A 26,205-nucleotide genomic window follows, 5' to 3' on the forward strand; every position below is an offset into this window, starting at 1 on the left:
GTAAAAATCAAAAATGACAAAATTTCTTTCGATCCGTCAAAAATGGCAATGCGAATGTGGAGAAGGGGCGGATATCGAAAAATCAAACTATCGATTATGTAAGTTGAATTTTAAGTAGTGGCAGTACATTACGCTATATCTGGTATTTTAGTCTAATCATAAACTAAATGCTTAAGCGGACTTAAACTACCTGTTTATTTTTGGTGCTAGCACCAACGACTGTGTCTCGAAGTATTTCATTAAAATCAATTAAGTCGGCATAACAAACCACCATGATTTTAAATTTGGCCAATTAAATAGGGGTTTGGTGGTTGGGTCAAGCCCAACCTAGCACGTCAACCAGAGGTCCATTGTGCATCCCTGCCCTTTTAGACATGTAAAAGCCCAGTCCCCGAAACGAAGCGCAAGATTTGCTTCGCCGAAATATTGGATAGATCGCTCGTTTCCATCCTGTGAATAACAAGATGCTCAAACCTTTGAGCCGCATCAAAATCACCGACACAAAGGACATGATAGGAAGTTTCCTCCTCTGTAAGGATGCCCTGTACATAGGACTCTTATTAATAAATTTAATAAAAATAATAATCAGCTAGGCTAATACCCAAGGTACCACCTTAGGCCTAAGTCATCAAGCGACTTTTAAAGTCATTAATTCAGGTGGCCGGGTTACAATGCGTAGGAGGGTGGTGGAAAGCCCTTCAAGCCACGCGAGCCAACAGCTCCCTACACTCACTATTACCGATCTATTGTCTGCTACATACAAATTAAAAAGTTTTTTCTAAAATAAACCTATCAACATATAAGCAATTGATGGAAAAATTATATTAAAAAAGTATCATTATTTATAAAGTCAAATTTACGGATAACGATAATAACAAACTAATAGCGTCTGCTTTAGTCGCTACCTATCTTGGTTTCAAAGGCTATAGAGTGCTTTCCATTCTAAACTCATGACGTCACGGTAACTCTCATGATGGCCACTATTAACACTACAGCTTTGACGTTACAAGTTTTCAAAATAGTATCAGACGAAAGCACTCTATAATTAACATTTCAGCTGTAGGGAAAGTTAAATTCCGTTATTATAAATGAAGCATTTTAATTCTTAATCAAGGTTTTTGTTTTGTACTGCGAAAAAGCCTATGCGCTTCAATAAATCATCCTCCAAGGAAATCGCCAAAAAGTAATATTTCTGAGAGCCAGGACACGCAAGGTATTGTTTATATAGTGCTTGTTGAAATAATGGAAACTTTTCACCTGTAAACAGAAAGTCGGGTTTTGGCTAAGCATTACTACGTCAAAAAAGCTACCTGGTTAAAAGGGAACGCTTGGTGCTGCCGTAAACAGTGACTTGCAGGTCCTGACTCACGGAAATATTACTTCGTTGCGATTTCCTAGGAGGATGATTTATTGAAACGTCTGTTGGGTTTTATTGTAATGATTGACAATGTTTTAAAATAAGTACGTTCAGAAGTAAATGAACCGAAGTTATCAGATTGCTATACTCCCCATGTTGGAGGCGTTTTCCTTATGAAGTTACATTTTGACCTGAAATTAGAAATTTTGCGCGTTTCTAGGCCGAAAAAATATAACGTTATTGTTTTTATGAAACCATTTTTTATACATAGAAATAGCTATACCCACAATTCCCAAGTGCAATTAATCGCGTCATAATACAGGGATGGAAATTATCTTTTATTTGACTCGATTTTCTCATCATTTTCATCCGGAAAACGCCCTCCGATTCTAAGCGCTATTTCAATAACTTTGGTTCATTTAATTCTGGTACTATTTGATCGAAATGATAAAAATGACTACAGCAGGAAGATTCAAGGCATATGGTTGTACCGTTTTTGACCATCGCAGTAAGCCTCACTTCGCTCAGCAACTTAAGAACTTAGAGAAAACAGTTGTTATTAATTTAGAATGAAATTAAGCAGGGCCATTAAGTTAGATATTGAAGATTACAAAGTTGTATAAGGTACTTGTAGCGCCTTCGAAAATCATAGCCTCGATAACTCCATTGAAGTGTTCCAATTGACAAAGAAAAGCTCTACGACAGAAGTTCGCGTACGTCTTTTTCCCTTTTGTTGGACTACATCCGTGACTTACTAGAGAACGCAATAACAAAGAGAAGCACTTAAGCCTTTGTTTGTCGTCTCGTGTAAGTGCTCTCTAGGGGACTAGAGGTCATTTCGCGTTGACTACTGCACTCTTAAAACATATTGAGCGTTTTGTTTCGTTTGTTTGAACATAGATGGTAGTCCACCAATGAAAAGAAATAGGCGCTTTAATGAAATCCTCATCAAAGCCAGAGTTAGTGCTGCCGCGACTGGATATACAGACTGTTTGTTTACGGTGTTTTATTACTGGAAAAGTGGGCAGTTTTTCTTTTCAAAGTTCTGGCAGCATGTGTACGCGGCGGTGAGGGGGAGGGCGCTATGGCAAGACAATAGAGTGCTTTTAGTTCGAAACTCAAGACGTCACCCATGTACTTACAAGGAGACTACTCGAGGTGTAACAGACTGATTTTGTTCAAACTCGGGGGTTAGGTAGGCCGTAATGAATCATGAAAATTCCCAAAAGGAAAAGTTTCAACGGGCATTAGTTTTGCCATGGCAACCGAAAATGTTTTTGACAACACAAAATGAAAAATTCCTTACCGAAAAAATGGGATTTTGAAAAAAAATTTAAAATGCAAAAACTAGAAACAATTGATCAAAATTGACGAAAAACTAGAAAAAATTTATCAAAATTGACGAAAAGAATTAAATTTATCAAAATTTTATCAATTTTTTTCAATTTGATGAAAATGGGAAAAAATGCAAATGATTTGATAGAAAATTAATAAAAATGGATTTTATTGATAAAAAATCTTATATGTGATAAAATAAATTGTGTTTAATAAATTGATAGATTGAGATAAATTTTACCAAATTTTGAAATAGTGATTAATTTTCATAAAATTTAATAATTTTAATAAAAATATTGATTAACTTTGATAAAATTAAAAAAAAATAATAAAAATTGATATATTTAATATAATATCGTATAAATTTTGATAAAATCGCGGCCTTTTACGCCATGTCTATTTACTCCCAATTTTCGGTGATAAATAGCCTGCATCTATTTACCATCGAAAATCGGGGTAAATATCGCAACCACGCGGTCACGACTATTTGCCACCGAAAGTCGGGGCTCGGGAATTTCGGTGGCATATAGCAAACGCCGCGCGATCGAGTCTATTTGCCACCGAAAATCGGGGGTGTTTGATTTTCGGTGGCAAATAGCGCAGCCGCGCGGCCAAAGCTATTTCCCACCGACACGAACCGAGCCCCGACTTTCGGTGGCAAATAGTCGTGACCGCGCGATCGAGACTATTTACCCCCGACTTTCGGTGGCAAATAGCAATGGCCGCGCGGTGCGCAAAATCGGGGGTAAATAGCAACGGCCTATATTTTAACACTTTTTGATAAATTTTTTTCAATTTGATCAAAATGGGTAAAAATGGATAAAAATAGATATAATAATAAATTGCAGAGATATTTTATGCTTTGGTTGTTTTCATTATGATTACCACATGCATTTTATTTAAATACCACATAAAGTGATTCATTGCCATTTTTTGAGAAATATATGTATTTTGAAGTCTTTAAATTTTCGTTCGATTACATTAAAACGAATTTTGGGATTTTACATAAGCTTACTCATTATCTTCGTAAATAGAGACATCAGAAATAATTTCTCAAAATGTACGTGAATTTATTTTTTCAAGTTGGTTTTGTTATCTCATTCTATCAATTTGATAAACACAATTGATTTTGATCACATTTAAGATTTTTTTATCAATAAAATCAATTTTTATTAATTTTCTATCAAATCATTTGCATTTTTACTCATTTTCTTCAAATTGAAAAAATTTAAAAAAAATTCATCAATTTTATTTTTATTTCGTCAATTTTGATCAATTTTTTCTAGTTTTTGCATTTTAAAATTTTTAAATTTTTTGGAAAATATTCCAAGGGTGCACCCTTAGCCTTAGAATTTTTCAAAATCCCATCTTTTTTTCGGTAAGGAATTTTTCATTTTGTGTTGTCAAAAACACTTTCGGTTGCCATGGCAAAACTAATGCCCGTTGAAACTTTTCCTTTTGGGAATTTTCATGATTCATTAAGGCCTACCTAACCCCCGAGTTTGAACTAAATCGGTGCGTTACACCTCGGGTAGTCTCCTTGTTAGTATATTGATAAAAAAAGGTAACTGTCATGGCGGCCACTATTAACAGATTTAACACTACAGCGGGGACGTTACAAGTTTTCAAAATCATATCAGACGAAAGCACTCTATACTATAGGGGATGATTTAACCGAAGCTCATATTGGGTTATCTGCTTCTGGGGAGTTTCCGGGGTCTTATAATCAGAGTTGGACATAAGGCACTTGTCACGGCATTTGGCTACTAAAATTAATCGAAATCTGGGGGCTCACTAGTCATTTTTACTAATGAAAAATTTACCTAAATATTCATAAATAATGGCGAATCATTCATCAATCCCAATTTATTAAAAACATTTGTGATCGACCAAAGTCATCTAACTCAAGTTATAATAAATTCCTATTTTAATTCTGACGGGTAAAGCTAAATGTTGACTGTCCTTCTGAGGGCACGGCGGTCCTGTTTCCCGGTCTTTTGGAGTCACACCGGGATCTCCGGTGCCAGCTGTGCCGGGTTACTTGGGCTGCTGTGTGCTCGTCGTTCCCCTTTAGGAGCTCTCTCGAAAGGGTTTGACTCTTTACCTACGTAGGTAGGGTGTCGGCTGGAGTTGCTACAGCATCCACTCTTACCTCCCCTGCTGTGTGCGAAGTGGGAAATGGTCCCCCCATTGCTGCACCTTCTGCTGGGTTGAGTGGATCGCGTCAAAGGTGCGTCCATCAGTAGTAGGGTACTACTACCCATGCTGGATTTGTCACCTGTCCGGGCTAGGTGGACGCTGGCGTAGGGCACTATGATGATAGACCTCCGGTGGTATGGTCTCTGTTACTAGGTACACCGGGCTATAATTTATGTCCTTCTGGTTTTTATACCCCCATTTTTACTACTAAAATAAATTAAAATGGGAGGCTCACTAGTCAGGCTGACTACTAAAAAAATGTCCAACCATGCTTATAATTCTTATTCGCTTCGAGAATGAGCTAGATGGATGTAAATAAGGTTGGGCTTCTCCATTACGCGAGGAAGATTTTCAATAGTAGACTCTTACGCCCTCAACTGAAAGCCTTGCAAGTTTCTAGATGCAACTTGAGTTAATTGGGATGGAGGCCATTGAAGAAACCGAACAGAACGCTAATAATCATACGTAGATTATTCAAATGAGATAAATATAAAACCACCGAAGGAAAGTCGTGTGAAATAAGAGTGCTTCAATAACTCCTCTTTCTTCGTGCGCCGGGTCTTTTAACAAAAAAAAATAGAAACAAGAAATTGAAACTGTATCTATGACCGAGAGTTGTTAGAGCAGAGCTGTGGGCTGTCCAACCAAGGATACTGTATAATACATCAGCGTTGCCAGATCGAAAATTATCGTATCTAGGCCAAACATTATCGTTTTTTCTGTAAAATTATCGCAGATTTCTTTTTGACGCTAAATTTGAAATCATACATAAATGCTTTCAATTTAGATTATTTTTTTGAAAGCGTTACAGGAGTTTTATTTCAGGGAAATAAACAAAAAACGGTAACAGCTAGGAGTAATAAACTCGCACTCATAATTATGCAAGACGTTCGGAAGAAAATGTATATAAATAATTTTTAAGTAAAATAATAAAATTTAAATCGTTCGTAGGTTTTCAAAAAATTTGGAAATTACCGTACATTTATCGTACGTCGAGGCAAAATTACCTAAATAATGGTACGATATCGTACGCCATGAAAATTATAGTACTTTCTAAATTTCAATGGAATTATCGCACTGTGCGATAATTATCGTACGTCTGGCAACGCTGCAATACAGTATCCTTGGTCCAACTCCGTCGTTGAATAGGAATATTATGGTAGGGTAACTAGGGTTTTATCTACTACTACATTTCCAGCTTACCGCAGACAATATTTTTTTCACATCCTAATTTTAATTCTGATATATGTATAACCATAAGTGGATAATACACATAAGTATGGCACTTCCTATTCACCCAATGCAAATTTTTTATTGATAGTCTGTTTCGCCAATGGCAACGTAAACCATTACGTAGCGACGGACTGACAACTCTCCGTGAACTGCTCCTAGTATTTGGAGGATTCGCCTGCAGCTTTTCGACGAACCAGCGAAGACCTATTGCAAATTGAAATGCTTTCAAAAGTGTAAATAACGCATATTTTTGGAAAATGATGATGAATTATTGAATCGGAAGATAAAAATAACTATTATAAACACTGGCTCCATTTCAGAAGTTAGTTTTTTTCGAATTCCAAACCTAACCGCGTGTACGCTCGTATTTCTCGCCATCAAACTAACGAACTATTTTGCCAACGGAAAGAGTAGGAAGGGACGAGTTTCCTGTTCGGAAACTTCCTATTTCGCAATCACTCCACGACAGACTATCATTCACCGAATTCGTTCTGTGCCATACTTGTGTTTATTATCCACTTATAACCCAGAATGTTAAGCCATAATTTAAAGCGTTAATATTTTTTTATAGTTTAAAATAATTTTTAAATGTAAGGCTCTAAAAAATAATGCATACAGATTTATAATTCTATACATTTTAATAAACTAGTATTGCAAGTCGGAAAATTTTCCGGAAAGTGACCGAGGCCTTTTTTCCGGAAAAGTTTCGGTATTTTTCCGGAAAAAAAAACAAAAAAAAGGTTTCATTCCATGATTAGTCTAATATTGTTAGTAAATTTAAATAAAGCGGCATTTTCGCCTCATTTTTTCGAATCTTAAAGTAAAACTAAACCTCTAGACTAACTTTAAGCTGATTATCAACGTAACACAATTAATGTTTTGTAGTATGTTTATTGATATTAGACATTTTATATCGATAAAAAGTTAAAAACCTTAAAAAGTAATTTCTGTTTCATTTTTTTTATGAATCCGATTGGCGGAAAATTTTTTTGAAATTTTTCCGCATTTTATTTTTCCGAAAAATTAACTACACTAAAAATTCTGAATATTACGATTTTCCTGCTCAACAAATCGAGATATGATTATGGCAGATTGTTCCTTTTCTAGCAACATCAAAAGTAAATAGGGGGAGAAAGTCTGGCACTTGGGTCCAACCGCACGACGTCTTATTTGAGGGGTTAAAAATTTTGGGCTTCGGAAATGACTTCCCCCTTGCCTCTTTACAGGGACACAAAGGTATCGGTTGTACTCCGCCACGATGAAAAATAGTTCTCTATAAAATACGCGAATATTAAACTTTTGCTTTCGATAATTTGGTTAATTTAGTTCCTAAATAAAGTAGATATATGATAGAAACTAAAGTGCGACAATTTAAAAATAATAACACGACTTTTGAAAAGAAATAAACCGTAACTAGAATAACACTCACTTAAATCGTGGAGAGCGTGGCGCCATCTAAGAGCGGAGATCGGGACTAATTGGTAAATCTACGATGTTAAGGCCTAACAATTTGCAAGTTTAACTGTAATAATAGCTATAGCTACGAGTTTTTTTGTTTATTTCACAATGGATATAGTAATTATTAATTAAAATCAACCTTTATCGAAAGAAATAATGGTCAGCATTTGACAGAGAGACTATTTGAAATCGCGAGGCGGTGACATGGTTGCCAGGGAATAAAATTCAAAATTTTCATCTTGAGCGCGGACCGGAATACAACAAATGCACTACTTCGCGCGTAATGTGCTATCCTTACTGGTTAGAAATATCACGGGATCACTAGCTCTTTAAAGGGAATAGAACCTCCAACGCGTTCTTTATGGAAGACCCCATCAATTTCCTTTATTCCCTTTACAATCAACGATTATCAGCGCCGCAAGTGTGAAAAGCCATGGGAGGCAGCGGAAAATATTGGAACCCTCAGAGGGCGACAGAAATACCAGAGGTTATATTCCCTTTAAAAAGGGTGTCAAGCATGGTGGAAGGTAAAATCTGAAGGCAGTGATAGACTTTCTCCCCCTATTTACTTTTGGCAACATGCGTTTTAGCAATCTTAAGTTCTCGTTTAAATTGAAATGTTCCTAAGCCTTGTATAGGCGAAATCCACGAACGAAATGATAAGTGCATTCTTGGCATAAAGTTTTTTTTAAAGCGTTTATCTTATTTTTATAGTTTAAAATACTTTTTTTTTAATGTAAGGCTCTAAAAAATAATGCATACAGAATTATAATTCTATATATATTTTAATAAACCAAATATTTGTAATAAAAAGGTCTGTAATAAATGAAAGGGGACTGGAAAAGAACCCGAAGGAAATGACGGGAGATTTTATTTCAAATTCAAAACACACGGTGGCGCTGATGTCGCTAACCGTTGATTTCGCAGGAAAAGTAGCTCACAGGGGCTTTTTACATCCGAACAAATGGTTCCGGAGAAAAACGTTACGCGAGGGACGCTATAAAAAGAAACGCTAATGAGAACATTTGGTCTCGGACGCCCCACAGGAGCTACAGAAATATAAAAGGGTCTTAAAACCAAAATGGCGGAGATAACGATAATACTTTTTAGGTATGGCAAAGCGCGTGACTGCCTTTAGGTGGGAAGAAAATATAGGGATTTTGGGGAAAAAATACTTATTTAATAGGTGGAGACTTCTTGCTTGTTCCGTGATTTATGAGTAGGGTAAGGTCCTGTTACTGCGATTCTGTGTTGGAGAATAGTTTGAAACAGGGTTTCCCTAAAATGGACACAGACAGCTATTTTAGCAGATATATTCTGGATAAGCAAACGATTTTATCAGTTTACTCGCTTCACTCTCGCTTTTGAGCCTCAACGAATAGTTCACGATGTAGAGTAAATATATCCACCAGAACAAACCAATAGTTTAATTTATCGTAAAAGGTGTACTCCTTTTGTTCCAGAACAAGCGAAAAATGTCCACCGAATGGGCATATAACCTCCAGCGTCTTTGTCTTAGACACTAACAAATCTAGCGATTACATCCGCAATAAAACACTAACCCAAAATGTCCATAGACAAAGGAGCTAGGAGCAACAAACACAGCACCCCACTCAAGGAGAACGCAGTCCTTCAAAAGTCTTTCATTTTCTTGCGTACAGTTTTCATTCGTTAGACGGTTTAGCGCGGAAGGGGAAAATTCAGAAATGGTCTACCCCCTTTCCGTAAAACGTTCAGCGTAAAGTTTCGTCCTATAAAAGTTGTACCTTGGAATAAAGGGAATATAACTTCAGGTATTTAGTGTGGAACACCAACGTTTGCAGCTCTGGCCGTTCTTGCCTTTGCCTTTAAAAATGTTTGGCGCCACTGTACAGGGAAAATTTAAAATTGACGGGGTCTTCCATAAAGCTGGCTTTGCAGGTTATATTTCCTTTAATAATAGTAGTTCCTACCTGGATATATCACTGAAAAAAAAACTTAACCAGCAAATGGATTTTGCGATAGCAGCGCCTATTCGGTGGAGTTAGCGGATAATTTCCGAAACTCCCGTAACACGTAGCCTTCTACAATGCAGAACCCGTAACAAACACTTAACAAATGCACGCGGACCTATAGAGTGATATATCCAGGTAGGAACTACTATTATTTATTCAAGGTTGTACACAACACTGCGTTAGCATGTTTAAAGGCTAGCTGCGTTCTCCTTGTGTTTGTTGCTCCTAGACAAAAGAGGAAGCGGACAAAAATGGAACCATTTGAGCAGGACAAGAGAAATACTGGAGGTTATATTCACTTATAGATTACGAAATCAGTAACTTTTGTCGGCATTGTCGCCGCCAGACTGGCCCCGTAGGCAGCTGGGTAAAATCCCCTGGGGGCTGCGAACATATTTTGCTTTGGGGCCGGTCGTTTTACAGAGGGGGACTTTATGACGTCCTAAATGTTCCCTCATAATCCCCCACGAGGGTAGAATTGTCTAAAAGTGGGGTCGTAAGGGTACTATAGCCACCTGACTGGAACGTCGCTAATCCCCTCTTTCCATTATGTGCATTAATTCGTGATAAATATTGAAACTAGAATATCATTTCAAAAACCTTTTAACCAGGGATGACTTCACTGAATTTGTTTTTTTAATAATAATCAGCTAGGCTAATACCCAAGGCACCATCTCAGGCCTAAGTCTTCCAGCGACTTTCTAACGCCATTAATTTAGGAGGTCAGGTTACAATGCGTAGGAGGGTGGTGCCAACCCCTTCATGCCACGCGAGCCAACAGCTCCCTACACTCACTATTACAGCTAACCTCAACAAGTTTTTATGGAAGGAGCAACCGAAGAGCTTGAGGGAGAGAACTTGCAAACTCTAAGCAGGAGTAGTTTCGAGTTTTCACCGAATTTCACAAGCTGGGATCGAACCCGGCTCCTCTTGCTGCGAGGCGAAAGTGCTAACCACCGGTTGAAGATATCCTTTTTATCCATAACTTAGAATTTTCTACTTACAAGGAGACGACCCGAGGTGTTACACACCGATCTCGTTCAAACTCGAGGGATTGGTAGACCTTCATTTAACTTGAAAAATCCTAAAGGGAATTTATTCAATGGGCAACGGTTTTGCCATGGCAACGAAAAATGTTTTTGACAACATAAAATGGAAATTTTTCCTATTTAAGCCATATCGGTTCATTTTCACCCATTTGGTTCAAATTAATCAAAATGTGATAAATTTTGATTTTCTTCGTCAATTTTTATCAATTTTTTATATTTTTAGTATTTTAATTTTATTTCAATTTTGTAAATTTTTCACAAGGGCACTTGGAATCGGTCCAAATCCCATGTTATTTTCAATGGGAAAATTTCCAATTTATGTTGTCAAAAACATTTTTCGTTGCCCATTGAATAAATTCCCTTTAGGATTTTTCAAGTTACATGAAGGTCTACCAATCCCCCGAGTTTGAACAAAATCGGTTTGTAACACCTCGGGTCGTCTCCTTGTTAGTTTTGTCGGTGCTCCCAAATAATAAGCTCTTTCTGCCTAAAAAAATCAACTCATTTATTCTCTAAAACTGGCGTAGACCTTTCAACGCCATTGAAGCGCACATCGATAACGTTTTGCCTACTCTCGTGGCTTAAACGCACTCTCGCCAGCTGAATTTTCTCACATAGGTAGCTTTTAGTTCTTTGATGAAAAAGAGATGGCGATGGAGTCTATCGCGACTCGTGCTACGAGCTATTCCAATCTCACTTCAATCTTTATTGTGAAAGTCGAACCTTAGAGTAAAAGTATATGTGGGAAGGAATGAACTATATGCCCCAAAGAGTTAGAAATCAGTCACTCCAGGGGGCTGAAAATCCTCTCTCCGCTACCTTTGGCTGTACGGCGTAGTTAGAGACACCTCCGCTACTCTCATTGCCGCTACTATCTAATGGGAAAAATTGAAAGAAAATAAGTAGTCCCGAACTCGACGCTAACACCAATTTTGAGCTTGCGAGAGTGCGTTTAAATTCGTCTAAACATAGTCATTCTCCCTAAGTAGAAATAAATATTTTTTTTGGTATAAGAATGATAATTAATGTTAGGTTATATTTGTGGGTTAATGATGTAGATATTTTGTATTGCTCCTCTGCCTATCCTTCTTGAAAGGGTTGTCTGGCGATGCTACTCATACTCTTTCCAGAAAGTAGATTAGTTAACTGCTCAAACCATAGATCTCTCAAATGAGGTCGCTTTTTTTTTGGTTTTATATACACCCCTGTCATCTCCATGGTAATTCTGAACCTTGCTGAAGCAAACTTCAAATGATATGCCTTTTCGTAACCTTGTGATCATTATCAAAAATGTAACCAGGCCCCTCCTTCCCACTGGGCACTCTGGGCACGTGCCCAGGGCCCCGCGATCGATAGGGGCCCCCTAGTTCCTGCCAGATCATCAAACGATAACCGATATTTATTACCGAAAAACATATTTATTTCGAAAAAATCTATTCTAACAAAATAGTGCTCTGCCACGGTCATAGGGGCCCCATTATCCTAATGTGCCCAGGGCCTCCAATAGGTTAAAGACGGCCCTGAATGTAACCACAGATTAATATATTCAGATTAAGCTAACAGATTTTATCTGTTCAGATTAAATAAAGGGCGGAAAATGTGTTTTGCTTGATATGTTGCATCTGTACAAAACCAAAGTATAAACAGTAGAAACCAGATATTCCTTAACAGTTATAAATGGGAACCACTGAGTTCGACAAATTTGTTTTCGTAAACTAAAGGTTTATTCATACATTTTTGCCGTATTTTATTGCTGAACAGAGTTTTTTTACTACTCTTTGCGAAGCACTTAGCATTTTTGTTCACAAGCTCCAGAAAAAGTTTTTGAGAACTAGTAGTTTGCTCCCCAAAACGTCAGTTGGCAAACCTGAAACGTAGGTATAGATAGATCATCCTTGGTTTAAAACTTTAAACGCGAAAGGCGGGCAAGGCTTAAGGTTTTTCAAAGCGTATTGAGAAAATTATACGGAGATATCGCCTTCAGAATAACGATTATTGTTCATTAGTATGATAAAAATTTAAAAATTTCTTCTCGGCGCCACGAGCTCATGTTTTTTTATCACGCGTGATTCGCACGCGGGCTTCGAATCAAAGCCAAAGCCCCTCGCGACTCCCGAACGTTCTCTCCGATATTAGGCTTAAACTTTTATCAAAACTATGTCATCCAAAACGGTACGTCGTGAGTCCCAGTCACAGCTTGAAGAGAGTATCAGTGCCGAAAAAGGGTTCGGTTAGAAAATTAGCATTATTTGCAATAGGAAGTGTCGTACTTATTATTATTATGTTACTTATGATATTATCATTTTATGTAATCAAGAGGATGTGTAATTATGAGCTAAGCCTCGGTCAGAAAAAGCACGTTGCGGTAATTAATTCTTCACGGAACGTCTCGATTGGCAATTCATGTTGACCTTAAGACCCTTTTCTGTTTTCACTCTCAAGTTCTTTTCGGTTCTTTTCGCGGTATACTGTGTGGCCAAATCGCACGGGGCAAAAATGGGATTTCTAACTCGTCTTAGTACGTGTGAATAGACGTTAAGAGCTTCAATGTATAATATAAAGTCAATTCGCCGCAACAAGGTCTCGAAATGTAAAACGAAACCAATTTGAAATACACGAGACGGGCACACCCGCGTGAATGAAGATATTTCGAAGAGTGTCGCGGCTGAAGAATGCTGTCGCGGCAATCAGTGTTTGCTAAGACAAAACAATTGTCTACTCGAGCTTAAACGGAGCGTATAGAATGACCACGACGCGGACATCGTCTCGCCAGTGTCGCGCCTCTGTCTCTCCTCCCAAGATGAAAACGGCCTCTTTACGAAGCGAAGAATCCGACTGGCTCGAATTCCAGCCACTTAGCCTTCGCTTGAAGCTCGAATAGCGTGAATTTCGATCGAATATTTCGAGTAGCGGCCACTCCAGTTTATTAAGCGAGCCTAGAGAGAGAACGCCGCGAGGAAATTCGGGCCAATTAATTGTTTAAACATTCCGAGAGGCAAATAATCCGCTGAACGCTCGGAATACAAGGCCATCTTCGACCCATCGGGCTTAGCTATTTAATTATATCAAGAATTAATTCCGTCTTTGTATAAAGCCCTTATTTATTATGCCCTTATTAAATAACGCTAATACACCATTCCTCATTTTTGTATTGTTCGAAAAGACGAAATGCAAACGAGTAGAAACTATCAGGGTTCATTTGTTTTATCGCGGTTGGTCCAACCCTAAGCATTAAACTAACTAAATAAATAAAACTACTTATCTTGCATAGTAACTTGTTTTTCAAAATATTTATTTATTTAAAACATTTTAAAATTTAAACACTACTAGTTTCATTACCATACGGTAACATCATCAGTTGTGTACGCAAATAATAAATAAATATTTTTAAAAACAAGTTACTATGCCAGAGTGGTAGTTTTATTTATATAGTTCATTTGTTTTATAAATGTAAAAATTTCGTTTCATAGTAAATTTACAAATTAAAATATTAATGAAAAAAGACTGCTACTTCATGGATTATTTTATTTATTTCTACTTTGGGTTAATGCCTATAAACTTGTTGAGGTTAAAGGTAATAGTTAGTGTAGGGAGCTGTTGGCTCGCGTGGCGTGGAGGGTTTTCCACCACCCTCCTACGCATTGTAACCCACCCGGCCACCTGAATTAATGGCATTATAAGCGAGGGGCAGATCACTTCCTTGATTAACGACGCACCCCTCAAACGATTAAATCCGATTTAATCGTGATTATTTTGATTAAATTCAATTTAATCAAGATTAAGTTGATCAAATCACGTTTAATCATGATTAGAATGTTTAAATCTGATTTAATCATGATTAAATGATCAAATCTGATTAAAATGATTAAATCCTGATTAAAAAAATTATATCGTGATTAGTATGATTAAATCGTACCTTAGTTTTGATTTTAATGATAAATTCTCGATTCGACCGATTGTATTGATTAAATCGTGATGAAAATGATTAAATCTAATTGAAATAATTAAATCTGTTTAAATGATTAAATCCTGATTAAAAAGATTAGATCATGATTATAATGATTAAATCTCGTTTAAATCGTGATTAGATTGATTAAATCGTGATTAGATTTTTTAATCTTGATTACCCTGATTTAATCACGATTACCCTGATTTAATCATTTTACTATGATTAAGACGTACCCAAAATGGAATTAAATCGTCAATTAAAAATCTTCTCAGCACAATCATTTTTTCAATAAAATTACCGCCATCTATCGGTTTAATTTGCACTTTCTTGTTTCTACTTCAATTTATAGAAAATATTTACGTTTTTAAATTATATAAATCAATAACAATAATCAGCTAGGCTAATCCCCTAGACACCACCGACGTTTAATGCCATTAATTGAGGTGGCCGGATTGGTACGCGTAGGATGGTGTTGGCGAGCCCTTCATGCCACGCGCGTCATCAGCTTCCTAATCTTACTCTTAAATTTAATATCACAATGTAAAGGGAATATAACCTAAGGGATCCTCAACTAATTTAGAGATTATATTTACAACAAACCACTAAGTAGCGCAAAATCCATCGGAATGGAGCAGCCAGGTGGGCAAAATCCCGCTGGGGACCGCCTCCCAATTTTGATTGGGGGACAAGTAACTCTACCTTGGCACGGGGAACGTTGGTTTGAATAATGGGTTTGGGGCTAGGAGAGTATTACGCTCACCTGACTGAAACCTTCCCTAATCCGCAATTATTCGAACCCTTGGAGAGTGGACGGAATACTTGTTCTTATAATACTTCTATTAATCTGTAGAATTAATAGTTAGTGTAGGGAGCTGTTGGCCCTCCGCTCGCGTGGCATGAGGGGCTGGCCACCACCCTCCTACGCACTGTAACCTGGTCACCTGAATTATTGGCTTTAAAAGTCGCTAGATGGCTTAGGTCTAAGATGGTGCCTTGGGTAATGGACTAGCTGATTATTATTATTATTATTATTATTATTATTATTATTATTATTATTAGAAGTAAGTAGCTGTTAAAAAGCTTCTTTGAATGGAAGCGCCAAGCATTAACCAGCAGCACGAGCATATAGAAGACGAATTAAATGGTGAAAACGGCGTTAACAAATATTCAGAGGTTGTTTTGTATTTATTTTTTAAAGTTAGGATTTCTAGACCTCAAAGTGACCGCAGCGCACTCTTCTGGAACTTTTACGAACTTTAAATAGCTACCTCGGAGTCCCGTCTGTAACCATGGCGACTCAGCAAACGGGTTAAGTAGTTCCTAAAAACTAGGCGCGCGTCAGTATTAACTTATTTAGTTTTCGCGTCTTTCGCTGAGTGGCTCTAAGAGTATTCCTTTTAAAATAAAATGGCATCGATTTTACAGCCGTTCACATTGACGCCGAATCGGATATAATTCTTTTGGAACCATTAAACGTACTTGGTAGTTTAATGTAAGCGTTTTTCATCTTAATTAGGGCCTTGGTCAACCTCTAAAACGGAAATGAGCCGATATTTGGAAAATTGGCCCTTTTCAACTGTAAATAACTACGTAAAAGTTTTCCCTGGTCAACTTTTGTCAATTTTCTTGACATGTTTTTATAATATTACTAGTCATTTTATTGGTAAAAGATCAACGTATAACTACCCAAAAACATCACAAACTTTATTATATTTTTTATAACAATCTTATGAGATCATTAGTGGTAACAACTAAACTGATTTTATTTTTTGAATCACCAAATTATTTGGTTAACTTAGTAAAATACTTGACTTTTCCCTGACTTCTCACGAGTTACTACGGGCAGATCACTCTGTTGATTATTAGAATACCACCCTGTGATTAATGTTTAAATATGATAATATCAAATCTGTGGCTTTGCGTGTGTATGGATTAAAAATGATTAAATCATTATGAAAATTAAAACTTAATTAAAATCTAATTTATTATTACGAATTGATTCTCACAGTTTTTGAAGCGGTGGTTTTATCCAAAGTTTCCAGGATATGCATATGCCGTAATGGACTTTTCAATGCGTTTCAGAAGATATACTTGAATTGCATTCATTTTAATTTTAAATATACTGAATTACAGTCATTAGAATCAAGTAAACCGATTTTATGCCTTGGCTTAAAATCACACCTCTTTCAAAATTATTAACTGAGAATATGAAATTTCTATTTGAAAATGGTTTGGTTGGTATAATTGTCACTAAATGTGACTGTAGCAGGTGTCACCACTTAATGTTACGTAAAAAAACTATATTTAAATACGGAAATTAATTTTTGAATTACTTTAAGAAACACCAGCAATTTAATACCGGCTTTATTAAATACACTTAATTTTAAAATTGAGTTGGTCAGAAGGGGGTGGGGTCTTTTCAATTGCTACTCTTTATTAAGAGGGAGCCGAGGTTTTCGAAAAAAAAAACTGATTTTGTTACTAAAAGGCTGGTTTTCACCATGGTGAGCGTCGAAGCAAAAATACCCCATTTATATATAAAGCTCGGTTTCCACTAGCACGCGTTGTAATGTATTTCTCTTTGCGCGTGTAAAAACCAAAGTTGTTAGACTCGCGGCTGTTGCGCGCTCTATTAGATAACAATTCGACGCTCGCCGTTGTGGCGTTTTCGTCCTAGTGGAAACCAAGCATAATACAATATTTTGAATCGAAGCTCGCCGTTGTGGCGTCTTCGTATTAGTGAAAACCAAGCATTATACAATATTTTGAATCGAAGCTCGCCGTTACGGCATTTTTGTCCTAGTGGAAACCAAGCATGATACAATATTTTGAATCGAAGCTCGCCGTTATGGCGTTTTCGTCCTAGTGGAAACCAAGCATGATACAATATTTTGAATCGAAGCTCGTCGTTATGGAGTTTTCGTCCTAGTGGAAACCAAGCATGATACAATATTTTGAATCGAAGCTCGCCGTTGTGGCGTCTTCGTCCTAGTGAAAACCAAGCATTATACAATATTTTAAATCGAAGCTCGTTGTTATGGCGTTTTCGTCCTAGTGGAAACCAAGCATGATACAATATTTTGCATCGAAGCTCGCCGTTATGGCGTTTTCGTCCTAGTGGAAACCAAGCATGATACAATATTTTGAATTGAAGCTCGTCGTTATGGCGTTTTCGTCCTAGTGGAAACCAAGCATGATACAATATTTTGAATTGAAGCTCGTCGTTATGGCGTTTTCGTCCTAGTGAAAACCAAGCATTACAATATTTTGAATCGAAGCTCGCCGTTACGGTGTTTTTGTCCTAGTGGAAACCAAGCATGATACAATATTTTGCATCGAAGCTCGCCGTTATGGCGTTTTCGTCCTAGTGGAAACCAAGCATGATACAATATTTTGAATTGAAGCTCGTCGTTATGGCGTTTTCGTCCTAGTGGAAACCAAGCATGATACAATATTTTGAATTGAAGCTCGTCGTTATGGCGTTTTCGTCCTAGTGAAAACCAAGCATTACAATATTTTGAATCGAAACTCGTCGTTATGGCGTTTTCGTCCTAGTGAAAACCAAGCATTATACAATATTTTGAATCGAAGCTCGCCGTTACGGTGTTTTTGTCCTAGTGAAAACCAAGCATTATACAATATTTTGAATCGAAGCTCATCGTTATGGCGTTTTCGTCCTAGTGAAAACCAAGCATTATACAATATTTTGAATCGAAGCTCATCGTTATGGCGTTTTCGTCCTAGTGGAAACCAAGCATAATACAATATTTTGAATCGAAGCTCGCCGTTGTGGCGTTTTTGCCCTTGTGAAAACCAGTCTTTACGTACATTGAGAAACGGCTCCTTTGTCTAAGACCACGCAATTTCTCGGAAATCTCCTTCGATTCTTGGAACTACTTCAAATGCACGCCGCTAATTTGAAACGCGTATACTCTAATTTAATAAGGTAGGAACTTGGGTTGGAATAATCCAATGGAAGAGTTTGTCCAAAGAAAAAAAGGGAAGTAGGTTGGCTCTCTCGAATTTTTATAATCTAGTTAAGGATAAAAGGTTTGTAAATCTATTTAAAGTTGTAGAAAGTGAGTAATCCTATATATAGTTATTTTTAAACGTCTTCTTCTTTTCCTTCTTCGTAAATGAAAACTCTTTTGAAGGAAGAAATGACGAACCGAAGTTCCATTTCTTTTCTTCCCGATAACAACTTCGAAGTTACATCGGAAGAAAGACCGAGCGGCGAGGATAAAACCGGGAATGCTTTTAAAATGTAAATCCTTTTTTCGGGCAAAACTTTTAAATCGCGTTATATAAATCTTGGGATATATCTCGTGTTCGGTCCGCGTGTAGACGGTTGGCCACTTGCACGGAATATAAAGTACTATACTCGCTTATCTTACACGGAAAAGCACTGAAAAAAGTTGACCGACAAAAACTGATTCAGATCGATTCCATTCTTTTTGTTCTGGCACCTGGTGCCATCTAGAAGTGGCGCGGGACTTATAAACCTACTACTTAGCGTACGAATTAATCGAAGCAAAGATAAGATAGACCTGGGTGCCCTAGATTCGAAATAGCTGCCTCGCTCATAGTCAATAGTGTTTACCCGCTTTCAGTCGAAACCCCAAACACAATTAAGTCACGTTCACACTAGACACTTTGGACCCGTTTCAAAACGGTTTCGAAAGATGAAATTGTAAATTTTTTTCTGTCGAATGTACAGTATTTATCGTATTAATACAGTTGAAAATGTTCAATTTTAGCTTTCGAAACTGTTTAAAAACGGTTCCAAAGTGTCTAGTGTGAACACGGCTTTAGCTCCGTAGTCACCACATGTGGTAACCTACTATACGCCTACATTAAAAGGTGGGTAAATTTTTAATTTTATGAAAGACCAATAAGAAACTGCTATTTCGTGACACGTCGTCTCAAACGCAGACGATTTAAAACCGAAAACACGAAACTACGCAAGACAGGAACAGGAAATACATCTCCAAATAAATTAAAATTTCGCCGGGTGGGTCGACATTTTTAATACAGGCATATAGACAGCGGAATTCACGCGCTGAAAGTGGGTAATTTCTTCATTACAAAACCGTCAATCAGAAAGCTCGCTGAATTCGAATCTATTTGGTTGAAGTGGAAATGGGGGAAAGCAATTCACTCGTCCGTTTGGGTTTTTTTCAGGCAAATACATTATAGCCGCGTTCACACTAGACAATTAGGAAACGTTTTAAAACGGTTTCGAAATATCAAATTTTAAAATTTTGGTGTCGAATTTATTTATCGTATTTTATCTTTCGAAACCGTTTCAAAACGTTTCCAAAGTGCGTAGTGTGAACGCGGCTTATATCTCTTCAAAGCAGTCTTCAGTGTGGAGGGAATTCACCGTTGGGGGTACGAAATGAAAGAGAGACCGCTTTTTATTAGACTGGTCCCTTAAGTTTTGACGTTTTTGAACACAACCCTGAAGGGGGCTTTCAACAAAAACCCTTATAGGAATCCACTTAGCGTAATACGCGTAATTTTAAATAGTAAATAACTTATTTGTACTTAATTAGGGGTGCAGAGTGAGTTTATTCTGTATAAAAACCACGTGCGCCTCTGTCGGGGGAAAGAAAATGGCAAATCATCGCTACAGCCCGATTTAAAGCGCCGAACTGTATTTTCCCTTTGATAAATTGTTATCTATCTCAAAGCTTTTATTTTCGAAAAATGGTCAAATGTTATGTTTGAATGCGCGGACGAGGATGCGGGCTCAGAGGGGCACTTTTTACGTCATGGACGAAGACATCCGTAGAGGGCTTCGCTACTTCTACGAGGGGATAAATCAGCGAAGAAATCTGTCGTAAAAGAAATCTGTGAATAATCCCTTTTAATAAGTTGGCTTTAAAAAATATCTGAAAATGAAGACTATTATGTAAATTAAACCGTTGACAAATCAGGGGAGAAATCTACTCTACATGAAATCTCTGAAAAATCACTAAAGATATCTTTTGTACCAATTCTAAATTAATCTCTAAGATATCACTAAATAAATATCAGAAATAACGATAAAGAAATATCTGCGATGTCACTAGAAATAACTGATATATCACTAAACAAATCTCTGAAATATCACTGAAGAAATCTTTGAGATATCACTGAAGAAATGTCTGAGATATCACTGAAAAAATCTCTGAGATATCATTGAAAAATCTCTGAAATATCACTGAATAAATGTCTGAGAGAACACTGAAGATGTAATTGAAATATCACTGAAGAAATGTCTGAAATATCACTGAATAAATTTCTGAAATATCACTGAATAAATGTCTGAGAGAACACTGAAGATATATTTGAAATATCACTGAAGAAATGTCGGAGATATCACTGAAGAAATGTCGGAGATATCACTGAAGAAATGTCGGAGATATCACTGAAGAAATGTCTGAAATATCACTGAATAAATCTCTGAAATATCACTGAATAAATGTCTGAGAGAACACTGAAGATATATTTGAAGTATCACTTAAGAAAGTCTGAGATATCACAAAAGAAAAGTCTGAAATAACACAAAAGAAAAATCACAAAATTTTGTTTGATTTATACTAGCGTGACGACGGTCACCCTGTCCATAAAAGCCATCTAGTGAGTCCCTCTGAAGATTTCTTTATCCTTGTTTCGCTCGATTTTGGTCTTGTAGTTTAGCAAGTAGAAATTTCGAAAATATAAGAAAGTTTATACGCGTCTGACGGTCCATATTTTTAGATTCCTGGAAAACGAAATTTCCCATCATTCGGAAGCTTTGATCTCGGCGAAGAGTTTGTTGATTCTGGGATCAAACCGCTTCTAGGAAACACGACCTCAACGCAAACTAATTTGGTATTTATCAGCGTCATAAGTAACATAAAATGGATAAGTATGCTAGTCAGCCAAAATTATCACCGGGCGCCAATTATAGTCAGAGTTATAGCGCAATCAAGGTTTAAATCAACGCAGAGCTCCATCATGTTGCAAAATATTATCACAAGTAACATAATAACAATAAAAATAACAATTTTCTTACACGACCTTTTTTCGACACTGACACTCTCGCCCAGTACCAACTGGGACTCGCAACCGAACTGAGTAGTATATTACGGGTAAATGCCTATTAGCGCAGTTCCCGTTAGCGCAGTTCCCATTTGCGCGGTTTCCCAAAAGCGCCCAATATCCGCCACTGTTTAGTGGACTTTAACCGAAAATATATATCCCGTGTAAAAATATTGTTTATAATTGCTGTAATTTATGTTATTGACCGATTTTCAAACGATCCAATCAACGCGAGGGGTACCTATAAGTACCGCCTTTTTGTGTCGACGCTAGCGACTTCTATCGAAAAAAGAACTACTTCACATCGAGCCGCCACTTGCTTTAAATGTTATTCAGATCTAGGCTTAGCTAGGACATTACATGTTTCATTAGAATATGAAAGTCTTTGAAGCCTCCATCATATGTTGTCTTTGATGACTGTGTGATAGCCCTCTAAGAGGACACTTCTAAGCCTAGGTTAAAACTAAATTTTCAATATTCGCAAATTGATATATTTCCTTAAAAGCGAATTTATTAACAAACGATAAAGCTAGCAGTGCCCGTGTTAATAATTTATAAGAGCTCTTAGAGAATATCCCCAGAGCTGGAGCTTTTATAAATTTAAAATTACCCCCATTAATAAAACCAATTCTGAAAAGTCTTTTAAAAAGAGGTTCTGAATGTTCTTTAGAACACTTTGAGAATATTCCTGCATTCTCTTTAAAAATGAAAACTCAATCATTTTATACTGCAACGGTTTCTTAGGTTGTGGCACCGGGTTCAAATGTTAATATGATGCCCCCGATGTACACCAAAAATAAAATAAATTGGGAATAAATATTAATTTATCCCATACATATTACGTCGTTGGTTCTGTTCTACTGAGAATTATATACTAATTAAATTCCCAACGAAATTCGGACGAGTTCGTCCTTCAACAGTGTTCTGTCATTAGAGGCCTAGGTATTCTTCTGCCTGTCACCCTTTAAATTTACTTTCCTGCCAAAAAATTACCCTGGTGGTAGGCCAACGTGTTTCGCCAGGGTTTTTGTTTGGCGGGAAGTAAACTTAAAGGGTGACAGGCAGAAGAAAACCTAGGCCTTTAAGAACGTTCAAAAGTAAATTCTACGCGCACATTATTTAGAAACGTCAAACGCGTCTAAAGGACCTTTAGGAACATTTGAATTTAAGCAACTTATATAGTTGGAATAAAAGCAGTCTTATGATGTTTCATTTGGGCTGTATGCCAAGTTCTATTCGAAGTTACAGTTTGTTGTAACCTCGCCAAATTACAAAAATTTCTATTTGATTGATTTGATTTCGAAGCAGTGTTGACAATTTTTTGATTTTTTAAAACAAAACTATAGAATAATTAAATTTATATCTGATTTATTATTTTATTGAATTTACTGAGTTTTCAACAGTTCATGGTTATTTTTCAGTCTAATTGACGGAAGGTTTGCTTCTATCAGTTATTTAATCTAAATTTATTTCAATTTTCAATCAATTTATTATACTATTTACTACTTTAATTTGTCAAGATTTGCTTCAATTCGTTAAAATCTTTTTATAATTTTTTATTCATCCAATAAAATCGTTTATTCCCATTCGATCGAAATCCCATTCGACCGAAAGAATTTTAAAATGTAGCCCAATTGGCGGGGTGATTTGGTATTTTATTTATAAGGTATGTACTATCGAAGATCCATGTTTAGGTTAGGTTAGGTTAGGTTAGGTTAGATTAGGTTAGGTTAGAGTTGGTTAAGTTTACTATTTCAGTTTTGGTTCAGTTACTTTTCTTGACTAGGTGAAGATAAAAATATAATTCATGCTCATTCCATTTTATTTTCAAATAAATGCATAGTACAAAGATATTAAAATGGCATAGCTAAATTCATAGCAACTGCATCTAGTAGGGAGAGTGCTACTTCATTTTGAGATTAAGACGGAATAAATAATTATTATTGATGTATAAATACCCTCCTTTATTAGCTATCCACTCCATTGCAAACGACTTCAGTAACTAAATTGAAAACATAGCAAAAGCCAATTTATATAGCAGCGTTCGGTCGAATGGGACACATAAAAACCGCACGTTTCGGCGGAATTCGGTCGAATGGGACACCTCAAAAACCGCCTTCGTTCGAATGGGATTTCGGTCGAATGGGACTAAAGCATTAAAATACGTAATATTTAAATGATTAAAAAATATTTGGATTTAAATCGTGTTATTTAAATTATTTAAATTAAGTGCTGTTGTGAAATCTTCAAATTGTATTCTTACCTCTGAAAAATCATCAACTCGACATTGATCGTGATCGGCTTTGAAAGTCGTTATCTTGAGTGAAGGAATTCTGCAAAAGAAAATGTTGCTATAGAATCTCACCAGTTGTAAATCAATTAAGTAAACTTTCTTGTAAGAATGGTGAAACGTCGGTCATATTTTTGAAACGGAAATAAAAACGAATGGTCAACGTTAGTTGCCGAGTAAAACTAAATTTATATAGTAAGAGTATGATTTATAAGTATAAATATTAATTCTTAGTCCTTACTAGAGTTGTTAATTTTACGGAAAAATAAAATGCGGAAAAATTTACATAAAATTTTCCGCAAATCGGAAAAATAAAAAATTAAAACAAAAATTACTATTTAAGGGTTTTTATCTTATTATCGATATAAAATGTCTAATAACAGTAAACATATAACAAAACATTAATAGGGTTACATTGTTAATCAGTTCAAACTAGTCTAGATATTTAGTTTTTACTATTAGATTCGAAAAAATGAGGCGAAAATGCCGCTTTATTTAAATTTGCCAAAAATATATAAACATGGAATGAAAACTTTTTTATTTTCTTCGGAAAAATACGGAATATTTTCCGACTTACAACTCTAGTCCCTACTGTAAAAGATGTAAAAAAATGATTCGTGGTAATTACGCTAAAAATGGCACCAATTAAGTTGGTATTATATCATCAACTAACGGGGAAAAATTGTGTTCAAAATCTTGGTTGGTAGAAAAATGACTATGTTGAAACGATATTTAGCGTGTTTCAGAATTATTCTCCCCTTGAACGACAAGCATTGGTTCTCTTCCAACGCGATTAAAAAACGCGGGTGACTATGGACACCAATTGGTGGCTCGGTGATATTCTCGACATGGTCATTCTCTCTAAGCATAAAACCATAAACACATATTTATAATATTTCATTCCTCTATACATGTTCTTATTTATTTGTTCTCAATCTAGTTCTTGATGGATTTTCGATTTACACCTTTAAGTAGGGTTTTGTTGGTTTGTTTATATCCTTAAAGGGCTTGGCAACAAATGGACTCAGCTCGTTGGAACCCATCAACTCTTTCGATGGACTTCGAGGCAATACTGAAAGCAAAAGTAGCTTAACTTTTTAGTATTCGCGCGTGACGCTACCAACAACCATCCAACAGTCATGATTCGATGTTTCTTATAGTTTGGTCACGTAAACTTTCCATCCAGGGGGCGCTTTTATGAAAAAAGGAAAGTCTATTGGGGATAAAAACGTCCTTTTGCGAAGAAAGATAAGTTTGTTACGAACGCGTTTTCTGTCGAAAAAAGCTCAGCCATTTTAGAACGACGAAAGAAAGTACTTTATTTACGGAGTTGAAAAGATCTTTGGCGAGGCCCATTCACGCTTCGGGCTTTATATCGAGTCTGATCGTAATTTCATTATTAGAGCGAGATGGGAATAAATAAAACCGCTATTGCTCCAAGCTTTCGCCAGTTGCTGCTACGATGTAAGGATTTTTCTGTTTGGAATGTGTATTACCCGGAAATTATACAGGGTGTTCCTTAAATGGTGGTAGGGCCGAGCGTCTACGGGTTCTACAGATAATTTTCAGACGAAAATGTTCAATGGCATTTTTCCGATTTAGGCCACCATTTCGAAGTTACGAAACAATTGATGTATGGACGACCCCTTAATTTAACATTACATTTTAATACCTTAAAGGGGAACGGCCAAGCTTTTCCAAATATGGCCTTATTTCCGTATTAAAAGATTAACAAGACGTTCGATATACTAAAAAGTACCTTTGTCTTGAAAAAATAACTTTTGGCCCAAAAAGTTGAAACGAAAAATAACGCCAGGTGTCTTAGGGACTGCCGCCAGCGCCCCTAACCCCGTATGAGCGATTTGCGAACTATAGCTAGGATATATCCTAACTTTTAAAATTGCGCAATTTAGGCTTAGGTCTTTTATAACTGGAACGCGCCGCGCGTGCGAAACAAATTTTTCGCGTCTTCAGCAGCGCGCGCTTTTACTTTGTTTTTCTGTCTCACCGACTTCTCACCAGGTGTCGCGGCGGACGCGCGCTTTTCGATTTCCCGAAATTTCTTTATTTTATTAAAAATTAACCACTCAATATTTTTTGATGCGGTTTTCGCCATAAATTTTAGTTTTTAATGGGCTATAGGGTGATCTAACTGGTTAAAGCTTGACCGTTCCCCTTCTATTTCGGCACGTGGCCGAAATAAAAAAAATATCACTACAAAATCATTTTGTTGGGACGCGAACGCGCTATTTTTTCGTTACCATGGCGATTAT

At 36.6% G+C, this 26,205-nt stretch overlaps 1 protein-coding gene across 1 annotated transcript in view; it reads right to left on the minus strand.

Moving 5' to 3' along the window:
* Nucleotides 1-26,205, minus strand: part of LOC149959848 (N-acetylglucosamine transporter UNC93A-like) — a 113,608-nt gene that overhangs the window by 26,242 nt on the left and 61,161 nt on the right. Inside the window, exon 2 of the mRNA XM_090165182.1 lies at nt 23,906-23,975. The gene's annotated coding sequence lies outside the window, so the exon portion shown is untranslated. The remainder of the gene's footprint in view (nt 1-23,905; nt 23,976-26,205) is intronic.

The sequence above is a fragment of the Leiobunum rupestre genome, chromosome 2 (genome assembly GCF_980474605.1).
Source record: "Leiobunum rupestre chromosome 2, qqLeiRupe1.1.hap1, whole genome shotgun sequence".
Taxonomy (NCBI): domain Eukaryota; kingdom Metazoa; phylum Arthropoda; class Arachnida; order Opiliones; family Sclerosomatidae; genus Leiobunum; species Leiobunum rupestre.